This window comes from Montipora foliosa, chromosome 13 (genome assembly GCF_036669935.1).
Source record: "Montipora foliosa isolate CH-2021 chromosome 13, ASM3666993v2, whole genome shotgun sequence".
Classification (NCBI taxonomy): Eukaryota; Metazoa; Cnidaria; class Anthozoa; order Scleractinia; family Acroporidae; genus Montipora; species Montipora foliosa.
Window position 1 is genome coordinate 10,539,656 of NC_090881.1, and position 14,066 is coordinate 10,553,721.

The window sequence follows — 14,066 nt, forward strand, 5'->3', positions numbered from 1 at the left end:
ACGCTTTGGCTCTGGAAGAAAAGTATTGTACACACACAAAAAAATATATATATAAGGTAATTGAAGTCGTGTTTTCTTTTTTTTTTTGTTGTTGTCACAACAGGACAAGCTCTTATTATTATTATTATTATTATTATTATTATTATTATTATTATTATTATTATTATTTTCAAGCTGGTAATGACCATGAGAATGGTCTTCCAGCTCTTCTCTTGTTTTAAAGACGTTGCTCGATACATGTAGCCATCAAGTGACAAAATCATAGCTAAAATCAACAGAGTTTCTTTGAACTTTGGTGAAGCTTGGAGTTCGCCGTTTGGTTACAAAGGCAATACCTCTGGGACCTCTGAGGTTTTTCAGTTATGCGCTCTATCTTAATAAGTAGTTGAACCTGTCGTTGAACGTGTGTTCTTTTACAGGAACGTTAACTGCAAGAGATTCCCGTCCCTTGAACCAGAAATTACCACTTCGGACCGCCTTTCATCGATCAAATATAATTGCGGTTAAGTCTTTTGTACCGTTAGTACAAAATATCCCCAATGAAGTTCCTGGTAGTTCGGTTATCTTGCCTATTTGGAGCGACGCTGCAGTTGACAACGCCTCCTCAATTCTTATAGTACATTTACTCACCTGCCCCGCACTGAATTCACGATGTCATTTTCACACTTGCGCGCAGCAACATTTCTCCGCATCATTAGGAACATCACATTCTGCTCCGTTTCCACAAGGCGTCCTGTTACACACGTTTGGACCATCAACCGCAGGCCTCAGTCGATAAACGAAGTTTGTAAATGCTGCACCCACCTCTCCCACACACTTTTCTGCAGGTGCCTTTCCGTATTGGTCGTACCTTGTAGTGATATTTACATCCGTGAAACAATTACCAAAGTTTTGCACAGCAAAGTATTCGTAGTCCGTGTCACGTGCGAGATGTGCGCATTTTATGACCGCCGCATGTGGGTCTGACGAGTTGAATGAAGATCTGAAGCTTGCGAACTTATTCCTCAGCAGACGATTCCGCTTTTTGCAAAGCATCCAAGCGGAATGATTTTTGGAAGCAGTTCTACATGTAAAATGGAGAGAAACGATGATCAGAAGCTCAAAGTGCTACTTCGACCAAAAACGAATAGACTTTACCTCTACAATTTACTTACTTAGTTTTTTGCTAATGCAATAGAAACTGAAGTTAACAGGGGTACTATATTAGTTTACCCAGACAAGCCCCTTTCCTCTTTATGTAACTTTTAGTAATCTAATGAATTCCTGCAATGTTACACTGAAGCGGAAATTAGAGAAAGAAGACCATGAAAATAAGCCTGAAAGAGAACTTTAACTCCAACAAAAAAAGTTACTTTAGACTAGAGGAAAGAATGATTAATTAACTTCAAAATCTACTGAATCTTTTTTCCCCTAATCGTTTGTATCCAAAATAAGTTATTTTTGGAGTCACTAAATTTGGTTCTCAAATGTACAGGCGCCAATTAACAGTTTAAAGTGTTATGGTTGCCTTAGTAACGAAAGATAAAAGACACACACAAAAAACAAGTTCAGGGGCTTCAACGGACTTTTATTATACAAAAATTCTTTGTGTCAGAAATTTGTTCTCCTCTCGAGCCCGGTCTCTTTTGCTTGACCGCTTGTTTCCCAACTCGAGAAACGCGATGATTTCTTTCCCTGTCAATGCTTCATCGCTGATTAAAAAAAATAATAATAATAATAATAATTATGATTATGATTGATTATGATTGATTAATTATGATGGAAAATTAAATGGAGAACAGAAAGAGATGGAAAAAAAATAGATTTTTTTTCCTGTGAGCCATAGTAGGCATTGTTCAAGACGTGTATTTGCGATTTGAAGCAAAGTCGACTTGAGCCGCACTCAAGTGAGGGGTGGACATCAGGACAGTGGTTTCATAAATTATTCGTCAACATTACAAAGATAACATACCAAAGGTGTAGACAGCCATGTATTTGCTTTTTCCAATCCCATTTGGACAGCTTGTGTCCCCCGTTGAACCCTTGAGGTAGTATTCCTTCGTTGCGTTCGGCCCGGACCTGCATACTCCTTTATTTCCCAGAGCGAAAAACGTGTAGTTTTTGTCAAAAGCCAACTCTGCGCATTTACCAATTACACTTGCCATACTGTTTTGCTGCACTTCATCCTTAAACACGCCTAGGTAGTCTTTCAGAGCATCGTTTGAAGCAACAAAGCAGCCAATTTTTCTATATGATGGAACTTGCAATGGAAAAAAAATAAAAAAGACAAGAAGCAAAAAAAAAAAAATCGCTTAGTATTACTTCTTATAAATACACGAATAAAGGGAACATCGGTCCTTGATGGTAAAAACTTTCATCTCGTAAGCTATGATTAATTTGATTTAGATTCGTTTGAAAAGTTGGGTTGAGGAATCTACAGAAGTCTGTAGACACATGGCACCATTCAAGGTAACTATTACATTGGGTACTAAATTACTGAATCGGAATATCTCGAGAGCCGAAAAAGTAAATGAATCTAATCATCAGGTTGGTATTACGCGTGACCTCCTTTTTTCTCTTGCTAATTTTCAGCTATCCCAATGTAAAATAATTTTAAAAGCTGCTGTAGGTATTTTTAGCGTCCAGTCCCGCAAAGGAAGCTGTGAAAAGTATTCACGTAATTAATTCATCCCGCTTTGACACCGAGCTACCAAAATTTTTTTGCCGCGTTAACTTCAATAGAATTGATACAATTTAGGTCACGTAAGGGCACTGTAAAAGTCGCATTTAGAGCCCGAAATCATTTTTCCCACCTGGCGGTCATGCCGCGTACTGTCACGAGAGAATGAAAACCTTTCTTTTCCCGACTGAAATTCAAAAAGAAATGATTAACTGTTCTGAATATGTAACTTTTTTACCCGGCCAGCACCAACAAACTGATTTACATGTCATTAACTCTTTGTCAAAATGCATGCAAAGTAGATTGTGACGTCAAAACAGAAATAGACCCACTCCCCTTCTGATTCGGTCGTGAACAAACGATGCTTGGATCTTTGCAACTTTCGAAGCCTATAAAATGGCAGGATTTGTTAGAAAAAGGAAAAAAATGGCCGGCAATGCGTTTCGAACAGGTACAAAGATTTATTTTAGCGAAAAAAACATTTTGGGGTTATGGGCACTTTAAGGCTATTCAGCTGGTCTGCAGTGCGTGAAAAATATAGCGGACAACAGAACTTCAGAAGACGATCGGTAAACCGAAGAGGAGACCCTTGAAAAAGGCATAGCATAATGAACATGGTGCCAAAGTGATAAAGGTATGTTCTAAACATGCCCAAACATGCTCTCAGAAGAATCACAGAGCACACAGTTGAGGGGTTAAATTAATTGTTTTATTGAAGTTAAAAAGCTCAGGAGTCCGGCAGGAACATTGATAAAATGATTCTATTATGGCCTCTTTTTGCTGTCAATATATGGCAAATTTCGGAGCAATTTCCGAGAAACTTTCAGATTTTTTTAAGCAACTTGTGAGCAACTTTCTGGAATATTTCGAGCAACCTCTTTAGAAAAAAAATTGAAAAATAAAATTTTGGAGCATTGTTCAGCCTTAATGAAACTTGTCTGACTAGCTTTCGATGATCACATAGGGATAAAGTATGCCATAAACCACTTCAGCACAAGTTGCATTACGTAATGCTTGAAATATTCGTTGAAACGTTGCTTGAAGCGTTGCGGAAACTAGAAATAATTCTACTTTCCGAAACGGTTTCTGCAACCTTTCTCGTTACGTTCCTTGCTGTTGCAAGGTATGTTACATTCTCTTAACCAATAATCCCCTTGCTTTGGGGCGTTGTCCTTTCCGTAACCGTCATTGCTGCTTCGACTTCCTAATTCTTTCACCTCTCTAAACAAATTGCCTTCGCTGAGTGGAATAGACTGGTGCCTAGAGAACAACTTAACTCCTCACTCGGCAAAGTGCGAGGCAATGCTACTGATGAAAAAAAAAAAAAAAAACCTTTCATTGGGCCGCTAAATTTAATCGCTATTGCAGAGATGATCAGATCGAATAGGTCAACAAAACCTGTCTCTTGCGCGTCACTAGGGAACTTAAGCAACGACAACGGCCGATGGCAACAGGAATGTCAAAATTTTGCACATTTAGTTTTTCACTTTTTTCCAATGCATTTCTTCGCCGTCGTCTGCAAAACAGCAACGTGAAATAGCCAAATTTGAGGTTTTGTCAAGGACGACAGCACTAGAAGATATTTTTTTATTTCCTCCCCTAAATTAGTTAAGCGCCATTCTGACCACTGTCATTCGTGAAGAACTATCTCACCCTTGTTATATTCCAGAGATTGAAACAGTCGAGAAGTCATTATAAAATTACAGTAACGCAAATTTATATTTTGAGATGATGTTCTCGCCGCAGTCGCCGTTATCGTAGTTTGATGACCAGATTTTCTCGTCAGATCACCTTGTAGTTGCAAAAATGAGTTTGGTAAACAAATTGAACCTTTTGATAAGGATTTGTTTTATTTTAATTAATAAAGAAGCCATATTATATTTATACTTTAGGCTTATCCTCTCTTCACACAGTTTTATATGGCGTTATCGTGTGGGAAGGCTCCATAAATGTGGAGCAACTAAATTCCTTAGAATTGACCCCTTGAAGAGCAGATGGAACATATTTCAACGTGACTTGCGATTTTCCATGTTTTGTTTTTGAAGCTCGGCAACATCAAAGGAGCAAACAAAGTTGCCAAGATTTAGGGCAGCAACTTGTGAAAACACAGTCAAGTGATATTAATATTTAATTTTAGGAGAACCAATTGCGATTACTTGTTAATAATATAGAGGGCAAAATTTTCTTAACATTCTCAACATCGAAAAACAATCGGCCAAGTGGAGTAAAAACAACCGTTCGCTCGCAAGCAAAGCAAACAAACAGACAAACAAGTCAAGTATCAGTAAAGATGATTGCTATTTATATCCACTACAGTAAAAAAATCGAGTTTTAAACTTTTCGTGAGAAAAAGCTCTTGCGCTATTCCTCTAATTAATCAATAATTCACCTTCCGGAGTATCTAGTTCTTGATCCTTTATGGCATTTTAGCGAATGCAATGCTAACATAATAAAAAACAAATTGAAAATGAAGAAACCAACTAAACGTGGAAGCAGTGCGTTGAGTCAATCAGGCGCGGGTATATTTGCCTCTCGACCAATCGTGAGCGAGTAATTTTGTTCTCTTCACAAAGAAAATAATTTGCCCTCCATGTTATTAACAATGGTATACTTGAACAGACTTAACTATTAGAGAGTAATGTGAAGTGCTAGGTCTCTATCTATATAGACATATAGACCATGTGAGCGTTAGCCCTACTAATGGAATTGGGCCCACACAAGAATAGAGAAAGCTCTAACCATGATGGGAATTGAACTCACGACCTTTGCAAAAACGTAACCCTTCCTTGCACTTGTACAAAGTCATTGCCGTGACATTGATAGCGAAGCTCCGGTGCGGTGCACCATAGTTAAGAAAATATGGTAACCCATCGATGCGAGAAATGTGGGTTTTTATAGCCATGACGTCATCAACCGTCCGTACGTATGTTTACCCCTCTATGTATGCCAATGTGACAATGTGTATCACGCTAGTTTACAACATACATCATTGATATTGGACATCCATGTTTTGATCAATTGATACCTGTCAAAACAAGGTACCCGCTGACCGGTATCACGTGACCATATCGCGCGCTCAAGTTTAGAGTTGATCGCTGACCAGGTACTGGTTCTCGATTGGATTGTTAGCTCAACCCAGGTTAACCCGAGGCTTCATTTTTCGCACGCTTTTTGTGCCTCGACGTGGCTACACGGCAATACTACGTCAACTATAGTTTTCACACAGTCAACGCTTTTCTTGTTTAAGGGAAAAACGGTTTGGGAAAAGTTTCCTTTGTGCATTGTTTGCTGGTTTCAATCCAGTTTGACATATCATGATAGCTGTGGTCCACACTGGTGGCTACGCAATTATTCAAGTCAAGCATCGCAGGGGTATAAACTTGCCTTTAATTTGTTTGTCTGCTGCTTTTTTTCTCTGTATTGCAATTTTTGGCATATATTTAGAAGCTCTGATAAGGTTGCATTATGCCTGGAGGACCTATGACTAAAACAGAAAGGAAAGGCCTCTCTGTAAAGGTCAGCCTCCACCTAAAAAAAAATGTTCATCAGTATACTAAAGAAAGTGTAAACCCTAACCCTAACATTACACACAGATGTGAAATTTTTCGATGATACGGGGCGTGTATAATCCTGTTTTCAAATTTGAATATATGAAAAGTCTAAGTCCTTTCGTCCAGGGTTGTTGACCTTTTCAGCAGTTGCTCGTAACATTCATCAAATAATTGTTTATGTCAAAACGCAAACACAAAGATGCCTTTTCTTCCCAATTTATTAATTTGACAACAAAAGTGCGAGCCTTATGTAAACCGATTTTATCCATAGTAAATCCAATAAATCCCTCGCAGATATTATTTCCATCAGCTGACTCTGTGAACAGCAGTTGCTCATCTTGCTCATCTGAAAAATAGAGTCAAATTAAACAAAAACAAAACAAAAGACATGTGTCATGAAAGTAATGAAGACGAGAGACTGACACAATTGAAGACAGATTTAGGTTTCAAGTCAAGTTATGATCCTCGCAGTTATGAGCGCAATTTTTGCAATAGCTTAAAGAAGCCTGAAAAATTCAGGACTTCAACGGGGTTTGAACCCGTGACCTCGCAATACCGGTGCGACGCTCTAAACAACTGAGCTATGAAACCAATGACGTTGGAAGCTGGTCATTTATGGGTTCCAATATTCCCGACCAGCTTCCAACGTCAGTGGCTTCATAGCGTAGTCGGTTAGAGCGTCGCACCGGTATCGAGAGGTCACGGGTACAAACCCCGTTGAAGTCCTGAAATTTTCAGGCTTCTTTACGCAATTGCAAAAATTGCTTTCATAACTGCAAGGATCATAGCTTCACTTGATTTCATATCCGCAGTTCATATATGATCCATTTCATATATCACTTCATCGTTTCACACTACAACTAAGGTTGGCAGTCATACAAACTGAGCCTTGTGCCAAAAGTCCGGCAAAAGGGCTTCAACATTTGCTTAAACACTCGTTTGCATTTTCAAGTGTAAAACGCTGTTGACCCGCTCGGATGGCAAACGGTTTCATCTTATTATCAGTAACATTTGCCAAATGATTCAAAGCTTCACCAGAGGCCTGGTATTTATCCTACGGCTGTTTCTATGGATAAGGGCAAGTATACATCGTTTAGAGGCCGATTAATGCTTATGACCATACCTAACAATGTTGAAATATGGTGGTAAACTCTACAACAACTTCGATTAAACATGTTTCAACACGGCTAGGGTATAATAAGGTAACAAACGGTTTGGAAATTAATGATGTTCAACAAAAATGAACGAGGCTGTCTCTGTAAAATCGGTCTGGCCGATCCGCTTTGAAAATAGATTTCGTTCATTTCGTGTGTATTGCAAGACTTCCATGTGCTTATACTAAAACCACAATCCGCTTGATCGGATCTTTTAAATTATTGAAGTTCTGAGGGATTTTTGGTTCATTCGATCGAACTCTCCTGGCGTCCTATATCGAGGCTTCCATTTCACACAAATTTGAAGATCAATTAATCAAGAACTAACGAAGCCTGTCTAAAACAAAAACGATGGCCAGCTACTTCATGCCTTTTGAATACAACGGTGACTTTCATTAACACTGAGATTGAATGATGCTACCAGCGAGACCTAAAGGCACCCTTATCATACAGCCTAATCAGACACGCGAACACCGATCAACTTCAAACTCTATTTATGAAAAAGTGAGACGGTCTTTTTCAATCAAACCAACGCAGCTAGAAAGTAAGCACCATACATAATGTCATTACGGAGAGAAACCTTAGGGTCCGTCCTTGACGGAATATTTAGAGCTCTCTCAATTTGCCTAATTTCGGCGATCTCCAAGTTTTGGCTCCACATTGAAAGACTCGTTAACAGGGAGTGTTGCTCCAACCTCGCACGCAGATAGATCTAAAACAACCGTAAATAAACAAAAAATACATTTAAATGCATTACAGGTCAAAATGAAGGAGAATAAACTTTCTTTTAACGGCTTCAGCTTGGCTTACCTGCGACAGATAAATGTTTCAGTGTTCAAATTTTGCTCCATGATTTTACAAAAGAAAAGGACGATCTCTGCTGCCCAAGCACTGGACCCCTGAAGGTGCAAATCAAGTTGGGGTATCTAAGTTGCCTTTTCTCTGCCAGTATCATTCTTACATGGAAGTTTTTCCTCGACAAAACGGTGAACATCAATTAAGATCGCCGCCATATTTACCTGTTGGGACAACCGCTGACCAAATTCAATCATAGCACTTGTGAGGTAAAGTAAGGTAATAAGAGTTGGCAAATTGCTTCCTTTGCGTCAGTCTGAATACTCTTTTAGAAAAACGAATATTTTATCGCTATGTAAACCTGTTACTTCTACTTATGGCCTCAACTCCTTTCGTTACTTTGCGTCTAAGAACTGGAACTCCCTACCTGATAATGTAAGATCAGAGTCTACTTTACCTGGTTTTAGAAAACTCCTCGAAGCAATCTCCTTTTAGATTTTACAGTATATTTAACATTTTTTCATGTATGTAAATAGGTTTTTAATCATGTATATAGATTTACTTTATGTATGTATGTATGTACGTAGATTTTTGTGTATTATATAGATTTTCTCTTTTTTGTTCTCGAAGATATTAGCCTTCAGGCTACTCTGAAATTCGAGTTTAAATAAAGTTCATGTATGTATGTATGTCACTTACGAGATTTTTTGCAATTGTCTGCAGGTTTAGCGAGGAGGAAGTCTAAACAATGACAACTTTTATTGCAATCAAAGTCCTCACTGACACCTTCCTTCCCTCAGTACCTCACAGGTGTTATGATTAAATTTGGTCAGTGGTTGTCCAAAACGTAAATATGGCGGCAATCTTCATTGGTGTTCACCGTTTTGTCACATGTAACTAGAGACAGCGCGTCACCCACGACTTGTCCCTCAAATTTTCATGAAAATTACATGACGGGTGGCTTACATCATACTTACAAAAAATGAAGAAACACAAACATTTTGTAAAATCTAACCATTCTTGAAAAAGTGCGTAGGCTTAAAAAGTGTATATCAGTGCTACAAACCCACAAATGTCAACTTTGCGTGCATTGGAACGTTTTGCTCCGTTGCTTCTGGCTTGGGTGACGCGCTGTCTCTAGTCGCTTCTCGTTTTGTCGAGCAAAAAACTTCGATGTAAGAATGATAATGGCAGACAAGAAGCAACTTAGATACCTAAACTTTTTTCTCACCTTCAGGGATCCAGTGCTTGGGCAGCAGAAATCGTCCTCTTTTTGTAAAATCATGGAGCGAAATTCGAACACTGAAGCATTTATCTGTGGCACGTAAGCCAAGGTGAAGCCGTTAAAAGAGGGTCATTCCCCTTCAATTGACCTGTAATGTGTTTAAAAGTATTTGTCGTTTATTTAGCGTTGTTTTAGGTCTATCTGCGTGCGAGGTTGGTGCAACGCTCTCTGTTAACCAGTCTAATGTGGAGATCACCGAAATAAGGCAAGTTCGAAGAGCTATAACTATTCCATCAAGGACGGGTCGCAAGGTTTCCCTCCGAAATGACATTATGTATGGTATTTATTTTCTAGCTGCGTTGGTTTGATTGAATTTGACCGCCTTACTTTCTCATAAATAGGGTTTGAAGTTGATGGGTGTTTGCGTGTTTGATCAGGCTGTATGACAGGGCTGCCTTTAAGTCTCGCTGGTAGCTTTATTCAGTCTCAGTGTAAATGAAAGTCATCTTTGTGTAAAAAAAAGGCATGAAGTAACTGGCCGTTGTTTTTTTTTTGTACAGGCTTCGTAAGTTCGTGATAAATTGATCCTCAAAGTTGGGTCAAATTGAAGCCTCGATATGGGGCGCCAGGAGCGTTCGAGCAAATGAATCAAAAATCCCTCAAAACTCAGATAATTTAAAAGATCCGATCAAGTGGATTGTGTTTTTTTAGTATAGGCGCATGAAAGTCTTGGAACGCACAATAAATGAGCGAACTCTTTTCTTCAAACCGGATCGGCCGGACCGCTTCTACGGAGACAGCCTCTCAAAGCCATTTGCCTGGGCCTGAACATGCTTGTCAAACTAACCATACAATTGGGCGGGATAATTAAAAAAACTGTCGATCTGTTTACCCCTAAGAGAACAATCAACCCTCTTGTTCGGATGCGGACAGCATGTCATTCTATATCCCGTTACGGGTTACCGATCTGGATCATTGAAATACTTATGCTGTAATTTCTGCATTTGTTAGTCTTTTCCACTACGTTTTGACCTAACACACAGGCAGTCCAAACTCCACGCGAAGGAATCATCTAAATGTGACAAACCATTCAAATCAACTGTAATGTTAAATTATCAACAAAGTTAAAAAGTTAAAAGAAATGCAAGATTTTTCAAGTCATTTAAGAAGTTCGATTACTTGACAAATTTCTCTTGTAAGGCCAAAGCTAAAACCTTACAAATTTTCTTGTAAAATTATTTTTGTCATATATGATTCAATATTCTTTGTGATACATACCTTTAGAAGTTCAAGAACACTTCAAATGTTGCAAAAGTCCTCAGAGCAGCACTGCGCTACGCATGGGATACTATAGGTTCCATCTTGACAGCGAGTTGACAATGACAAGCATTCATCATTCGAAAGGCATCCTAAGTGAAGTAAAAATTATAGATAGGTAATTTGACGAACAAAGAAAAAAAGATCATTAAACTACCATTCAATAGAAAATAAAATATCACATAAAAAAGACATGTCAGTGGAAAAAGCAACTTTCCAAGCGTCTTGAGTCACCTTTGTAACAACTCCTCTCGTTAAATTCACTTTAAGTAGTTAAAACTACTTTTATTGCAAAAAATCATCAATAATTCAAAACATCAATAAAAAGACAAGTGCATGAGTGTTAAACCCGATAAAAAAACTCCTGATTAGAATTCTTTATATAGAGAATATTAATAAGGCCCAGCCCGTTTTTCGTGTATGCTAATATATAATCTCCACACGATTTTAACCTTTCTTCGGACTCTTGCGGGACATACTTTTGAATCAACTAAAAGAAGAAAAAAAAATTAACTCGAAGCACGTGCTTTATCGGGTCTGAAAACAGGAGGCATGTTCAAGCTCGTGTTTTCAACAATTCTGTTTTTTTTTTTTTTCAAAAATATCAAGTTTTCCATTTAAGCCTTGTTTTCCTCATCCTAAATTAGTCTCGGGCCGAAATCTTTTTGTAATAGTGTAATGCTTGTAAGCAGTCTATAACTTTAACGTATTAAACTAAATGCTCTGGATAGCACAAGTGTTACTAATATATTTAAAAATAGAATACACTCACTATGGCTGAAGATGATGTTTGAAACATCGAAACATGTTCCTTAAACTCAAAAGTGTGGTTGTATTAAAAAAAAAAAAAAACATTAAATTAAATACACGAAAAGATGCGCCCGTGAGAAGGATAGAATACAAGTTGCTTGGCAACGGGCTAAAGGACAACTGAAACACCAGAGTCCAAGGCACCTAGGGCCTAGATAAACGACCTACAAACAATTGCAAAAAGAGTTGAGACACTCACTGTTAGAAACCGTACAATGCGTATCATCCAAGTAAACGCATCCCCACCCCCACCCCTCCCACCACCAAGCTAAAGGGGGGAAGGGAAGGAGGGGCGTTAAGACTTTTTTAATGAAGTGGAAGATGAGTTTTAGGAAGAAGAAGTGAATTTTCAATGCAGTGTCTCAACCTTTTTGCAACTGCTTGTAGCTCTCCAGTGAGTTGCAGTAGCTCAATGGGTAGAGCATCTGACTGGTGTTACAGAGCTCGTAAGTTCGAATCCTGCCTCAGGCGATGATTTTTATGTTAACGCAATTGTTTATACGAACACCCCTTTTAGAATTGTCAGATTTAAAGCTGCTCTTTTTCTCCAAAATTGCAAAGCAAGGAAGACAAATTTTTTTGGTAAATTATAAAGGGAAGTTTCATTGGCAGTGGCGTGAAATTAAACACAAGCAGCATGATATTACCCTTTTCATGATGATCAATGTCAGTGCGATATCCATGGACGCATACTGCAGTTGAGAGAGGTCCACCAAGGTCTGGCAACCGGCATGAACGGCTTGTCATAGACGAAGAACAATCCGCTAATGGACCTTGACAAAAGTAGCAATCCAAGCTCAAAACTGGAAAATAAAACAGGAATTTGACAAGAAATTAGATAAAATGAATCAGGTCAAAAACAAATGGTACCTAAGGCAGGTAAAGCTTATGCCAAGGATCCTTTGGTGGGATCATATTTTGTCTTTCCTCTACCTCTTTTGGAGGAGGCTACACCTAACAAGTGAATTCCACGGTACATTATACGCTAAAAACCGATATCGCAAGAATCACAAAGCGATGAGTACGATATCGGTTTTTCGAGTGAAATTTACTTTGGAATTCATCAGTTTGGCAATGAATTTTTCTTGAAGCGCATGAGATTTAAAAGAAAACAAGAAATAAAACGTTTGTTAGTTTAAGGTCAAAACAGAGTTTTACTGATGTACTTTATTCCACTTTATCTCTAAAAACGAGATCATTCACATTTTGATGTAATTCATTAAAGCACGCCAGGTTGGCTTGGAACAAGAATTGGCAAAATACGGCAATGCAACCAAGAAAGGACGAACTTGAAATAAGATCCGCTCCATTACTTAAATAACGTTTCGGTGCTTTACACAATTTTTTGAAAACACAAGCTAGTGAAATTTCCCCCTAATTTTACAAGAACTCATTGCGATTACGTGTTCATAACATAAGGGCAAAATTTTGTTGTCACTGTCAAGACACATAGAAAACCAGTTGGGAAACGGATTAAAAAGCAATTGTTCGCTCGCATTTTAAAGCAAAGCGGACAAAAACACTTTTCCTTTATGTCCAAAAGAGTAGAGATAATTGTTATTTAATTCCAGTTGACAATAAAAATTCGATTTTCATTCCTGAACAAAGGAAAAACCGATTAAGCCACTTTTTGAAAATGACAATTCGTTCAGTGCCAAAGGAAAGAATTTGTGGAGTAACTTGTTTCACTAAATATATGAGTTATTACTGGTATTCTGTTTCGTGGTTGTCATTCTCTTTCGCTCTCCTTTCGTTTCTGTTCTAGTCAAAGGTCTTCCAGGCATCATGTAACCTTATCAGGGCTTCTAAAGATATACCAAAAAATTGCAAACGGAGAAAAAAGCAACTCTAAGCAAATTATAACTAAACACTCCGGTTTAAGTTTATATCACTCCGATGCTTAGCCGCCAGTGTGGATCACAACTATCATGATATGTCAAACTGGATTGAAAAATGCAAAAAGAAAACATTTTCCAAACCGTTTACCAGCTGAACACGAGAGGCGTTGACTGTGTAAGAACTATAGTTGACGTAGTATGGACGTGTAGCCGCGTCGAATTACTTAAAGCGCACGAAAAATGAAGGCTCGCTTATATCTAGGTGAGTTAACCTGGGTTGAGCCTGCAATCCAATCGAAAACTGAAACCAGGCCTGTGGTCTCCCTTGAAATTTAAAAAAAACAGCTGACCTCGGTGAGCTATAAGCTTGAGCCCGCGGTATGGTCACGTGATGTTGGTCAGCGGATACTTTGTTTTGACAGGGTCAATTGATCAAATCATGGATGTCCAATATTATAGATGTATGCTGTAAACTAGCATGATACTGGTCACACTGACATACATAGATGGGTGGACGGACGTACGAACGTACGGACCGTCGATGACGTCATGGCAATAAAACCAAAATTGCTCGCATCGATGGGTTACCATATTTTCTTAACTATAGTGCTCCGCGCGAGTGCGCCTTCGGAGCGCGCGGAGCTCCCCTATAAATTTTTGAGTGAATATTTTATCAAGAGAAGATCTTTTTCGTCAATTTGTAAACATTATTTAAGC

General features: G+C 38.5%; 1 long non-coding RNA gene across 1 annotated transcript; it reads right to left on the reverse strand.

Annotated features, from left to right (window-relative positions):
* Window positions 1-6,410: 6,410 nt before the first annotated feature.
* Window positions 6,411-12,347, reverse strand: LOC137983955 (uncharacterized). Its single transcript, XR_011119060.1, has 3 exons — window positions 12,159-12,347; window positions 10,663-10,793; window positions 6,411-6,556 (listed from the first exon to the last, which is right to left on the reverse strand). It is a non-coding gene; the product is annotated as an uncharacterized lncRNA (long non-coding RNA).
* Between the last annotated feature and the right edge of the window lie 1,719 nt (window positions 12,348-14,066).